Source organism: Gallus gallus, chromosome 4 (genome assembly GCF_016699485.2).
Source record: "Gallus gallus isolate bGalGal1 chromosome 4, bGalGal1.mat.broiler.GRCg7b, whole genome shotgun sequence".
Classification (NCBI taxonomy): Eukaryota; Metazoa; Chordata; class Aves; order Galliformes; family Phasianidae; genus Gallus; species Gallus gallus.
The window spans coordinates 34,850,495-34,861,937 of NC_052535.1; the positions used below are offsets into that span (position 1 = coordinate 34,850,495).

Consider the following 11,443-nt stretch of genomic DNA (forward strand, 5'->3'; position numbering starts at 1 on the left):
AAACTAGAGAGCTATTTAAACTGCCAGACAAAGACACTGTGAGATCTCATAGCTAGAAGATGAAGTCAGAAAAGTTCAAATTGGAAATAAGATGCTAAGGTTTGACAGTGAGATTAACAACCGGAGCCAGTTACCCAGGAATGCTGTAAATTCCCCATCGTTTGAAGTCATTAAATCACAGCTATTTGAAGAGGCTGGTGGGCCAGGCCTCCAGCTCACTGGGGAACACTCCGTGTTTTGTACTATACAAGAGGTCAGGCTACGGGATCACCATCAGCACTCTGTTAAGCCCGTTGGCAGCACTGCTGCCTTTCCCTGGGAGAAAAGGAAAGAAGGATGAAGGAAAAAAGTGTTAACGAAGCCAAGGCCTGCACACAGAGAACACAGAAGTAGGTTGAGCCGTGGACAGCAGAAGTCACACACTTGGTAAATTCACCGAGTTTGGCTGTTAACTTCATTAGCAGAAAGGAGAGGCCCACTGGGGGCTAATGACCCCAAACCAGGTTGCTCCAGGCAAACTCTCAGCAAACCCAGGCGGCCAGCTAAAAGGGGTGAGCGGCACCGTGCAAGCCATTAACGCACCCCGTTATCCGAACGCAACCCAGCAGGTTGGAAACCCAGCACGTGAGCCCCTGGCTGCCACTCGGATAGCAAGGCTGCGGAGCCCAGAGCTCGCGGTCCACCGGCGCCGCACCGCCGCCCACCACTCGCTGGGGCCCGGCGGCGGCTCGGAGCGGGCCACGGGGTCACCGCTCGGCGCTCAGCCCCGCGGGGCGGAGGAAGGTGTGGAGGCCGAGCCGCCCCGACCCGCTGCGGGGGCTCGCGGGGTCTTCTCCCGCTGCGCCACCGCGGGCCGTTGCCGTGGCGACCGCAGCGCTGCCGTGGCGACCGCGCCGAGCATCCCTCCGGCCGGGCCGGGCCGGGCCGGCCTGCCGCAACCCGGCACGGCGGGTGGGGCGAGGGCACGTCGTTATTATTATTAATTGTTATCACGATCAAAGTTTGCCGCACTCTCGGGCGCGATGAAAGCGCGGGAGCCAAAGCACCGGTAACAACCGGCGGGTGGGAGCGGGCCCCCCAGGGCTGCCCGCAGCCCCGCTCCTCTGCGGAGGAGGGCACCCGGCCGGGCAGGGCGAGCAGGCGGCCCTCGCCACGTTCGGCAGCCCCGGGCACCCGTTCTCGCTCCACGCTCGGGCAAATGTGCCGGGGGGTGGAGGTGCTCCCGCTCCCCCCCGCTCCCCCCGCCCCTTACCTCCGCGGCAGCGCCCGGGGAGCCGCGGGCGCGCCGCCGCCGCGGGCAGGGATGACCTTGCGGAGAAATTCATCATCCGGCCAGGAAAACAAGCCCTTCCTCAGGGTGCGCGGCGGTGGGAGGGCGGGCGGAGGGAGGAGGGCTGCGCCGGGCTGCCCTCCCCGCTGCGAGGGTAGGGAGACGCAGCCGGAGCGGGCGGAGAGGAGGCACCGGCGGCGGGAGCAGCCTCGGGCGCCCGAGCCGAACCGAGCCAGGCAGGCGGCGGCACCTCCGGGCCGCTCGGAGCTGCGGCTGCGGGCCGGCGTCCGGCGCGGGGAGGCGGGAAGCCGGGCCGGGCAGCGCTCCCCCCCGCGGCCGCCGGCGGAGCGGGGCAGTCCCGGGCTCCTGCTCTGCCGGCGCAGGTAGTGGCAGACGGGCGGCTGCTTCCGCGCGGGCACCACCCGGCTCTTACGGCCCCGCAGCCGCCGGCCCGGGACGCGGGGAGCCCCTGCCCTCCGTCGAGGGAACGGAGCTGAGCGAGAGGCCCCTGGGCCGTGCCGGAGTCCCCGGGGCGCGCCGGAGATGGCCCCGCGAGCCGGCTGGCTCCCGCTCCCAGCGCAAAGCTACCGGCGGGGAAAGCGGCCGGGTGGCTGCTCCGCAACAGAAGAGCCAGACCTGCACGTAGGAAATCCCCCAGTCCCATCCACCTGTGCTCGTCCTGCATGTGTCAGTCGAGGAAGCGTGCCTCCATACAGCTATCTAGGCACCTAATGAGCCGTTTGCTTGCGGGGTTATACACGTTTGCATGTGGGATCTCAGCGTATGCAAACACTGATGGACTCCTGTCACGCTTTCAGCTCGGATTGTTGTTTTTGATAGGCAAATTTAGCTGCCACTGTGAAGCGCTGTCCGGTCTGCCTGCAGCGAGCCAGCAAAAAAAAAACAACCCAACAAACCAAAACCAACATCCCCACAAAAATATTAGCAAGAAAAACATTTTGTGTTAGGACTGATATTTGTCTGGAAATCTTTGATCTAATTGCAGTCTATTCCCACCAGTGTGGAATTTTATCTCTATCTGCTGCAATCGCAGGAAATGGTTCTGCAGTGCCAAGAGATTTGAGTTCAGGTTTTCAACCACAGAGATTCCAACTCTTCCACTTTCCTTTATGGAAATGCTGTAGGAGAAGCTGTGAGGAGAACTCCTGTTTTTACACTGTCTCATAACATGGAAAAGATCGGGGAACGAACAAACACAGCGGGCTGAAAGACCCAACAAATCATCTTTTGATATCTAATCATCCCAAGCATCAATAAATCACATTCCCTTTATCTGCATTAGTGGATCCATATGTTATTCACTGTCCAGCAAAACACCCTCAGGCTCAGTTATTGATCCTAAATCTCTTTGACTCGTGGGTTACGTGATGGTTGCTGATTCATGGAGTTCCATAGGGCTCCATTTTAGGGTGAGTTCTTTTTAATGTTTTTAACAAATGACTTTGACGCAAAACTCAAAAGTATAATAATAAGTTTGTGAAAGACATTAAACTGGTAAGAACTGTTGACTCTCTTGAGAGTAGAGAGGCCTTGCAAAGAGATCTTCGACATATCAGAGGTCTGGGTAGTCACCAGCCACATGAAGCATAAAAAGTGCCAGATTCTGCATCTGGGATGGGCCAGCCCTGAATACATATATAGACTGGGGGCAAGAGGATGAAGAACAGACCAGAGAAAGGGATCTGGGGGTTCCGATTGATGACAAGTCGAATCTGAGGCATTAGCGTGCCTTGGCAGTCGAAAGGGCCAACCATTCCCTGAGGTGCACCAGGCCCAGCACTGCCAGCTGGGTGAGGGAAGGGACTGTCCCACTCTGCTCTGTGCTGGTGTGGCCTCACCTGGAGCACTGAGTGCAGTTTTGGTCACCGCTATAATAAGAAGGACATAAAACAGTTAGTATGTCTAAAGGAGGGCTACAAAGATGGGGAAAAGTCTAGAGGGCAAGATGTATAAGAATTAACCGAGGTCCCTTGGCTTGTTCAGTTCAGATGAGAGGAGCCTGAGGGAAGGCCTCGTGGCAGCCTACAGCTCCTCACAGGGAGCGGAGGGAAAACGCTGAGCTCCGCTCTCTGGTAACAGTAACGACTCCGCTCTCTGGTAAGGACTGGACCTGAGGGAGTGGCATGGAGCTGCCTCAGGGGAGAGTCAGGTTGGGTGTTAGGAAAAGGTTCTAAACCAGAGGGTAATTGGGCCCCAAAACGGTCTGCCCCAGGCAGTGGTCAGGGCCCCAGGCTGCTGGAGTTCAAGAAGTGTTTGGACAAAGGTTTGAATTTTGGGTGGTTCTGTGTGGATGCAGGAGTTGGACTTGTTGATCCTTGTGGATACCTCCCAACTTGGGATATTCTATATTTCTACGATTCTTATGTTTCCTAATGTGGAGTGTGCAACTTATTCCCCGATGCTAGCCACTGAGGTCAGCACATATTTATGTAATACCCATGCCTGAATGTGGCTTTCTGTCTTTAACCATGGAAAATTTAAGCTAGATCTTCAATAACTGCCATCAACAGCTGCTCCTTCACATGTGCCAAAGTAAAAAATAGCAGTAGTTTTAAGAGCCTGAACATCCAAACACTGGGAACCTCACTGGAGGGAGATTGTGGGGAGAGCATCAAACTTCATCAGGAAAAGCAGAGATGGATGGTATTGGCACAGCCCAGGGTTCCTGGGAGTCTGACTCTACTTTGTTCTTGTTAGTCTTGCTCCTTTTTTGGTGCTTCAGAGGACCATTACAGAGCCTAGCCCTTACCCTTGTCATGTCTGAGTCTGGAATCAGATCAGACTGACAAACTCCTCTCATTATTCTCTTAAATGACATAATTTTTACAGAAACATTTCCAGACTTCCTAGAATTAATTCTGTTGCCATTAATATTACCATAGAAAAGTTTCCCCTTTTTTTGTTAAAGAAGAAGAAAGGCTGGATGATGCAATTTCCTTTATCAGCGATTGGACTTTTAGGAAGAGGTAGCTGTAGACACTTACAGGCCTTGCTGCTACAAGGACGTACTCAGATATCAAGATGGCAGTTATTGTAGCTTTCCTAAACTTTCCTAAGCAAATAATTGCTTACCTGAATTCCTAATATAGACCCTTTCTGTTAATCATACTCTCCCTCCTTAGCCTGAGATACTAAAATCACAGTCTTAGCACTCAGTTAACCAATTAATTATCTAAGCTAGTCAGTCTTTTTGCATCATCTGATGCAGCTTTAACCCCACTGCCATCTTTTCCTTTCAGCATCTTTCTCCCAATTCACTGAAAGAATACTAGTGCTGTTACCTTCTACAGCAACTTTTCCCACCTAGGAAGAAATATCACACACCATGGAGAGGTAAGAGTCAAGCTTGTCTCCAGGTAGCCCTTATTTGGCTCCGCCTCTGTTTGCAAAGAGAGAAATTTCATCAAAAAAACATTTGGGCACTGTTTTTGAAGCACATGAGCATGAAGACACAAATCACAATAGTTGTCTCATTTTGGCTTCACAGTTGCAGGCAGGTCCTCCGCGTGTTTGACAACCCTAAAAGGAAAGGTAAAATAACCCACAGAAAATCTTCCCAGCTGAACCTGCATGACTCAGTGCTCTGACTCTCAAGGCTGGATAGTCAACTGCCTCTCTTACATGCTTTTGAAAATCTTCAGGAGTAGTCTGCCTGGCTTCACCAAAGGGAAACTATGCTTGACCATCTTGAAGAATTTCTTTGATGAAAAAACTGGCCTGGTAGATGAAGTGAGAGCAGTAGATATGATCTTCCTTTAATTCAGTGTGGCTTTGAGGCATTTGACACTGACTCCCTTAAGATCAGATAGAAGCTGATCAAGTATGGGCTAGGTGAGTAGGCACTGAGGTGAACTGGAAGTTTTTTGAACAGCCAGGTTCAGAGAGTACTGATCAGTAGCAAAAAGACTAGTTGGAGACCAGTAGCAAGTGGTGTACCCCAGGGGTTGATTCTGGGTCCAGTCCTGTTCATGATCTGGATAAGGGGCAGAGTGCACCCCCTCTTCAAGTTTGCTGATGACAAAAAGTTGGATGAGTGGCTGATACACCACTCAGTCTTGACGCCATCTGGGGGGACCTGGACAGGCTGACAAAAACCTCAGGATGTTCAGCAAGGGGAAATATAAAGTCCTGCACCAAGGGAGGAACATCTCCATGCATCAGTATATACTGAGGCTACTCAATCAACTAAAAAGCATCTCAAACACTCTGTGTTTCTTTGATTCATTTCATATGACAGGAAGCTTTTGGTCAATGTGTTGTGGTACCAATATGTTCACCCTCAGCGTCTGTGTAGTACATTTGGGTATGATTAATTTCACATCCTCCTTTTCCCATTTCACAAATACTCTATATATTCATTACTGTGATTCTAAATGTGAAACAGGCCATGCAAAAAAAATATCCTTCTGCCTTCTCAACAAATTAAAACTACCATTTGATGAGTCAGTAATTTATACTGTTTACCTCTTTTTATGTCAACAAAACTGAGATCTGGAACAACACACGATCATAACGATTATAGACATAATGAGCTGATTTATTTCGTACTTACCACATGGTATTCTGGTGCATATTCAACAGTAATGATGTCAAATAATACAGCTAAAAAAACTATCTGCTCAGATAACTGCAGCTTACTGTGAGCAATAAATTAAGCTAATGTGGTACCAGATACATGGGAGCTCTGGATTCAGAGCCCTGTCTCCAGTTATGTTAACTGTGTATACCAAATGTCTTTGATGTTTTCAGAAGTTCAGGAAATAAGAAAATCAGCCAGAGCACCTTCTAGGGAGTGGTTGTAAGGGCTGCAGGTAAATGTAAATTGATATTAAATAATCTTACCAATGCGTTTATGTGAAGCAGGACTGCTATACATTGCCTGTACATTTGTACAGATTTTAGGTACTTGTTTGTTCTAATTGCCAGTCTAGTTCTGCCTACTTCCCTGGGTGTCATCAGCTGGCTGTGGAAAAACATTATTCCAGAGGGAAACATCCTCTGATAATGTTACTGCAGCTACTTTTTGTCAGACAAGATGGAAGCTTCTTGTAGAATCACATGTAGAATGGCTTGGGTTGGAAGGGACGTCAAAGCCCACCCAATTCCAACCAGGGCTGCCCCCCACCAGTTCAGGCTGCCCAGGGCCCCATTCAGCCTGGCCTTGAGTGCCTCCAGGGATGAGGCATCCACAGCTTTTCTGGGCAGCCTGTGCCCTGGCAGCCTGCCAGGGCCTCACCATCCTCTGAGTAAAAAATTTCCACTTAATATCTAACCTCATGCTACCAAAAGAATTCTTTCCTGGGCTGCTACCAGGGCAGTTTGTAACTCATTGTAGCCTTCCCTTATTATTCCCTATATATTACAGGGGAGATAAAAAGCAGACGTCATTGACGCTGCAAGGTTAGCAGATAAAAAGATACATAGGTGTAAACATGGAGAATAAGTACTGTGAACAGTAAGGAGTGGAGATGAAAAAAAAGCAGAGAAGCAGAATATCCTGTTTCAATGTAAAAAATATAATAAAAACAATGACATAAAGTGTATATCAGTCTAGAATCAGCTGCCTGAAAAGATAAAAAATCTGGAATTAAATCACCCATCAATATTGTCTCTAAATTCCTCAATGCTGCCCTGAAACAGAAAGCTTTACATTCATTCAAGGTAGCTTATAAAATGAAATAGTAAACGTTCCTGTTTCCAGTGTGTATTTAGTGATTCTCGCCAGAATCCTACAAATGTGTGCCATCAAGTGTCTGTGATGTATTTGTGTATTGTGATGTTCCTTGGTATCATTAAATCTGTCTGTGTGCAAATTATTCTTGAATTATTAAAGCAAAGTTGATTTACTTTCTCTTGACCATTCTTAATGTTGTTGTATCTATTATCATCATCTATCTATAAATCATTTGTTATATTACTTTATCTAAAATAAAGAAGCCCAATCTTTCCAGGTTTTTTTTGGCTTTTTCATGCCTCTATTGTATCTTATACCCAGCCATGGGTCTAATGACATTACTGATGCCAGACACTGGTAATAACTTCTATTTGTTTAAATAAATAGGAACTAAATACATGGTAAAAAAATAATAAAAAAGTTTAGTTGTAGCTCAAACTTAGCTCAGTGTAGCTCTGTATGGCTGCTAAGCTTCATCTTTCAAAAGGCTTATTTTGCTTGTGTGCTTTTTCTCACCACGGAAGTAGCTATCTCCGTTTGATCAAGTCAACTCATCTTACATTTCCTCAATTTGCAGAAGCTCAGGCCTATTTTTTGCTCAAGCATTCATGCATGCTGTAAGCAACTCAGTCTGTTTGCACTGGACGCCCTCATCCCCACGTGCAACCAGCCTCTTTCCACAGGCAGCCCAAGTGACCTCTGTGCACCTGCACCGTGGGCTCCACCACAGCAGTATTCAACCACGGAGCTTACATTGGCTTAGTTTCACTTGAATGCACAAGGTTTTCCTGTGAGTTTCTACCACACAGTTTGTCCTCATAACTCTTTCTGCTAGGGTGATTTTCCGCTGTTCCTTAGTTGTTTGCTCCTTTAAAGTCTTTTCTTGCTACAGGCAGCATCCAAACTCTGTCACTAACACCAAAGAGTCAGACATGACCTGTTCAAGCTATGACTGAACCAATTGCTGTGGGATATGTGCAGGGTCCTTTCTGTACAATTCCAGCTTTTTATGAGAGGCAGATACACTGAATATATTTTGAGTTGGATTTTCATCAACATTCCAGTGTTGTGTGGAAGTTCCAGTTAAAAGTATATCCATTTTGGTTGTTTGAATTGTATTCGGAGTATCAAAATACACCTTCTTTAAATGTGTGGATTTTGTTGTAATTGTTTGTTTGTTTTCCTTTAGAATTTGGGACATCCCTTCAGAACACAAGACAGGCAAGGTCTGGTGAATCAGGGGTAGCCTAGCAAGAAATAGCTCATGGTTGCAGAGCAAGAAATCATTTTCCCTTTGTATCTAAGGAAATGCATAGGTACTAGAAATTGTCTTTCTGTTCAATTCAACTGACCTTGCCTTCTCCAAAATAGCTGCAAAACCCCCTTTTTGCTCTGACCCCACTATTAAACATACTAACAAGCCTCACCCTTATGAATCCGCACTGAATCACATTTCTCCAAGCTCTTACTGGGAATGATCTCAAGCCTCATGTGATGGTATTTTTCACCCTCCCATCTTTTCTGTAATTGTGCTAAATGTTTCCAAGCCAGCTGCTACTTTTTCTCCTCTGTGATGGCATCCTGATGGAGAGACTACAAAACCTGAAGCCTGGGGCTGATTCCTGCTCATCATCACATTCAGCTGGTGTGAGATCCTGGATGTGGTCACTGAATGCAAAGTCAAAGCTGAAAGAAAATAGGGCAAATCAGTCTTCTTTCCTCCATTATTTTCATATCTTAGATGAAAACCAGTGAAGCGCTCAGTCATTATGGTCGGTTCTTTCTGTGGGTATACGCAAACAAACTCAGAGATATAACCTGGGCTAAGGTTTTGCATGGCTAACTCTGAATGCTGCATGACTGCTGTCTTCAGAGGAGCTAAACCCCCTCTGTTTCTTAAGTGCTCAGTCCCAAAACATAACTACACTGGACTTAAAGGAGAGATTTGTACACTTTTTTTTTCTGAGCTAGGCTCTTGAACAAAATGAGGCCAATTGGTAATACAGCATGAAGAAATCATTATCGGTAAACTGAAATCAATGGATCTCTGGCAATTCACAATGGATAGGAATCTGCCTTCAGCAGTAGATAAAGCCTTAAAGCTGATCTAAAGGGTCCAGTATGACACAGAAATCTTCAGCAGTCATAAAGCTGTCAAAACAAAGTTAAATGGGCATTCTGAGGACTTAGAACTAGGCAGCATTGCCAGATAGAGCAGATGCTGCAAAAAGCCCTGAGATACAAAGCAAATGACTGCAACATCAAGTAGTCATGAAACTACCTCTCCTTTTGCTGATTATTGAGAGCTGCAAAGACCCTGAGAATTAAGTAATGACATGAGACAGCCTCGATCTCAGACGACACACACTTGAGTTCAGCCACAAAGAAAAGGTTTTGAATGTTCAAAAATGACTAGAAATTTTAACTCTCTCTTGGTGCTGCCTCTGGAATACATGGAAAAAGAATCTATCTTATTTCCACAGTAGGACAGTGTACTTTTATGTCACTGGAATAAAAAACATTTTAAATTTATAGGGGTCTTTTTATATCAGCTCTTTGTCCACATATAAATCATTTTTACTTGTTATGGAGGAATAAAAGCATAAATATGGCTTGACATTCTTATCACCTACTTAGCCTTCAATCAAAAGATTTACTGCATGGCTCTCTGGGAAACTTTTGGTAGTTAAAGGACTACAGAAATAGATGTAAGTCATCATAGCCATCTTCATAAAGCTATAGAACTGCCAGATTGCAAAGGGTGGATAAGACTCTGCTCCTGCTCACTTTACTTTGACATATCTACCTACAACTTATATTCTCCACATAAAATCATCATGTTTGAGAGGTTCATGGCCATTTAAATTTACTTGGGAATGGTTTACTATTCAAAACAGAGGGAGTTTTTAAGGCAATGAATCGTTTTCTGAAATATCATCAACCTGATTAAAAATACATATATTTGGTAAATATATTATTTATCTGTGAATACATATATAATTGGTATATTTGGTAAATTGATTTATATTTGGTAATTGTAGCTGTAGTATTTGCTCAACTTCTTTTTAACTGTCATGTATATGCAGAAGGATCCCATTCCCAGGAGACATCAATACCCTGTTCTGGGAGGCACCAGAGCTGTTTTTTCCACTGGGATGGCTCCAATTTTATTGGAGCATGCAGTTACCTCACATTATTCCTGCTCTTCTTTAAAAAGGGTCACGTTGCTCTTTGGGAAAGCAGTTTGTGAACTCTCTTCAGCACAGGAAATTTGGTTGTGCCTAGTCTTTAAGTGGACTGCGCTAATGGACACAAAGGCAGCAGACTGTAATAGATGGTGTACTGCCATTTCAGTGATACAGCCAGTAATAAAGTCTCACTCATTGCAGGCCCTCCAAAGGAAACTCTGCCCCCTATGCAACTTGTTTTGAGCCCTATACAGCATCAATCTTTAACACAGAGAAAGATAAAAATTACTCCAGTAATTACCAAGAACAGTTCCCAAGTATTCATCTAAGTAAGTCTTAACAAGATTAACTTGTGCTGAGACAAAAGAGTTTGCTTTTGATACTGCTGGCATTAGCTTTATCTCCTTGTACACATAAACAATTGCCTATTATGCATACACATGCAAAGAATTCAAATTGCTAAGATGAAAAAAAAGATAAAAATTGATCAATTTTTAGCTGAAGAGCACTATGAATTAGTTACACATGCATGGATGTATACGTATGGAGCAAATCTACTTCTGAACTTGTTCATATTATTCAACCTTCTCTACTTTTTTCAGCAAGTAGATTTTGGATTCTTTGCCCTGGAATAAATTGCAGAATGCTTGACGATTTAATAAATGAGCCCTGCTAATCCTTGTTGAGAGAATAAAAATGAATCTCTCCCAACAGGAATTACCATCCTCAGTTCTTCTTGTGTTCTTAAGGCTTCTTTAAAGGCCACAACACAATCTATGCCTTTCTTTTCCTTGGGATAGCATGCCAGGTTTTTGAGCTGGTATCCATTGATATTTCTCCCCCTTTCAGCCTTGGTTTGTGTTACTCTTTCCCAGTGCATTCTCATCAGATGCTTTTGACAAGTCTTCTCCCCACAAGCAAGCATTGCTGTCACAGCAAGATATTGCCAAACAGAACTTCCTATTTTTCCTGCTTTCTCAGGAACACAGCCTTCTGAAGCATCTCAGCTATCATGTAAGTCAAGCACATCCTGTTCTTTCGCTGCCTCTGGTGACTTTTCAACATCACAGCCCATGAGCTTCCACATATCCACCACTAGCTAAATAATTCAATGGCTGCTCAGGGATATATTGGAAAGATTCAATTAGTCATTGAAAAAGTTGATATTAATGAAGTGTGTCTATTTATGTAACTGCTTTAATAGGCAGCAGGAGAACTGTTAAGAATTCTGCCAAGGGCAAAGGGTGCCATTTATACCACTAACAGAGGATATTATTCACAACTAGAAAA

The 11,443-nt window shown here is 45.5% G+C and overlaps 1 protein-coding gene across 4 annotated transcripts in view; it reads right to left on the reverse strand.

The window, feature by feature from the left end:
• GPRIN3 (GPRIN family member 3) overlaps nt 1–3,337 on the reverse strand; it is a 37,354-nt gene extending 34,017 nt beyond the window's left edge. For 2 of the 4 annotated variants that reach the window (XM_015276602.4, XM_046941126.1), the window contains exon 1: nt 1,253–1,555. The gene's annotated coding sequence lies outside the window, so the exon portion shown is untranslated. Of the gene's footprint in view, nt 1–134; nt 464–1,252; nt 1,556–1,938 lie in introns of those variants that run through there. The other 2 variants (XM_015276604.4, XM_015276603.3) reach the window with 2 other exon arrangements.
• Between the last annotated feature and the right edge of the window lie 8,106 nt (nt 3,338–11,443).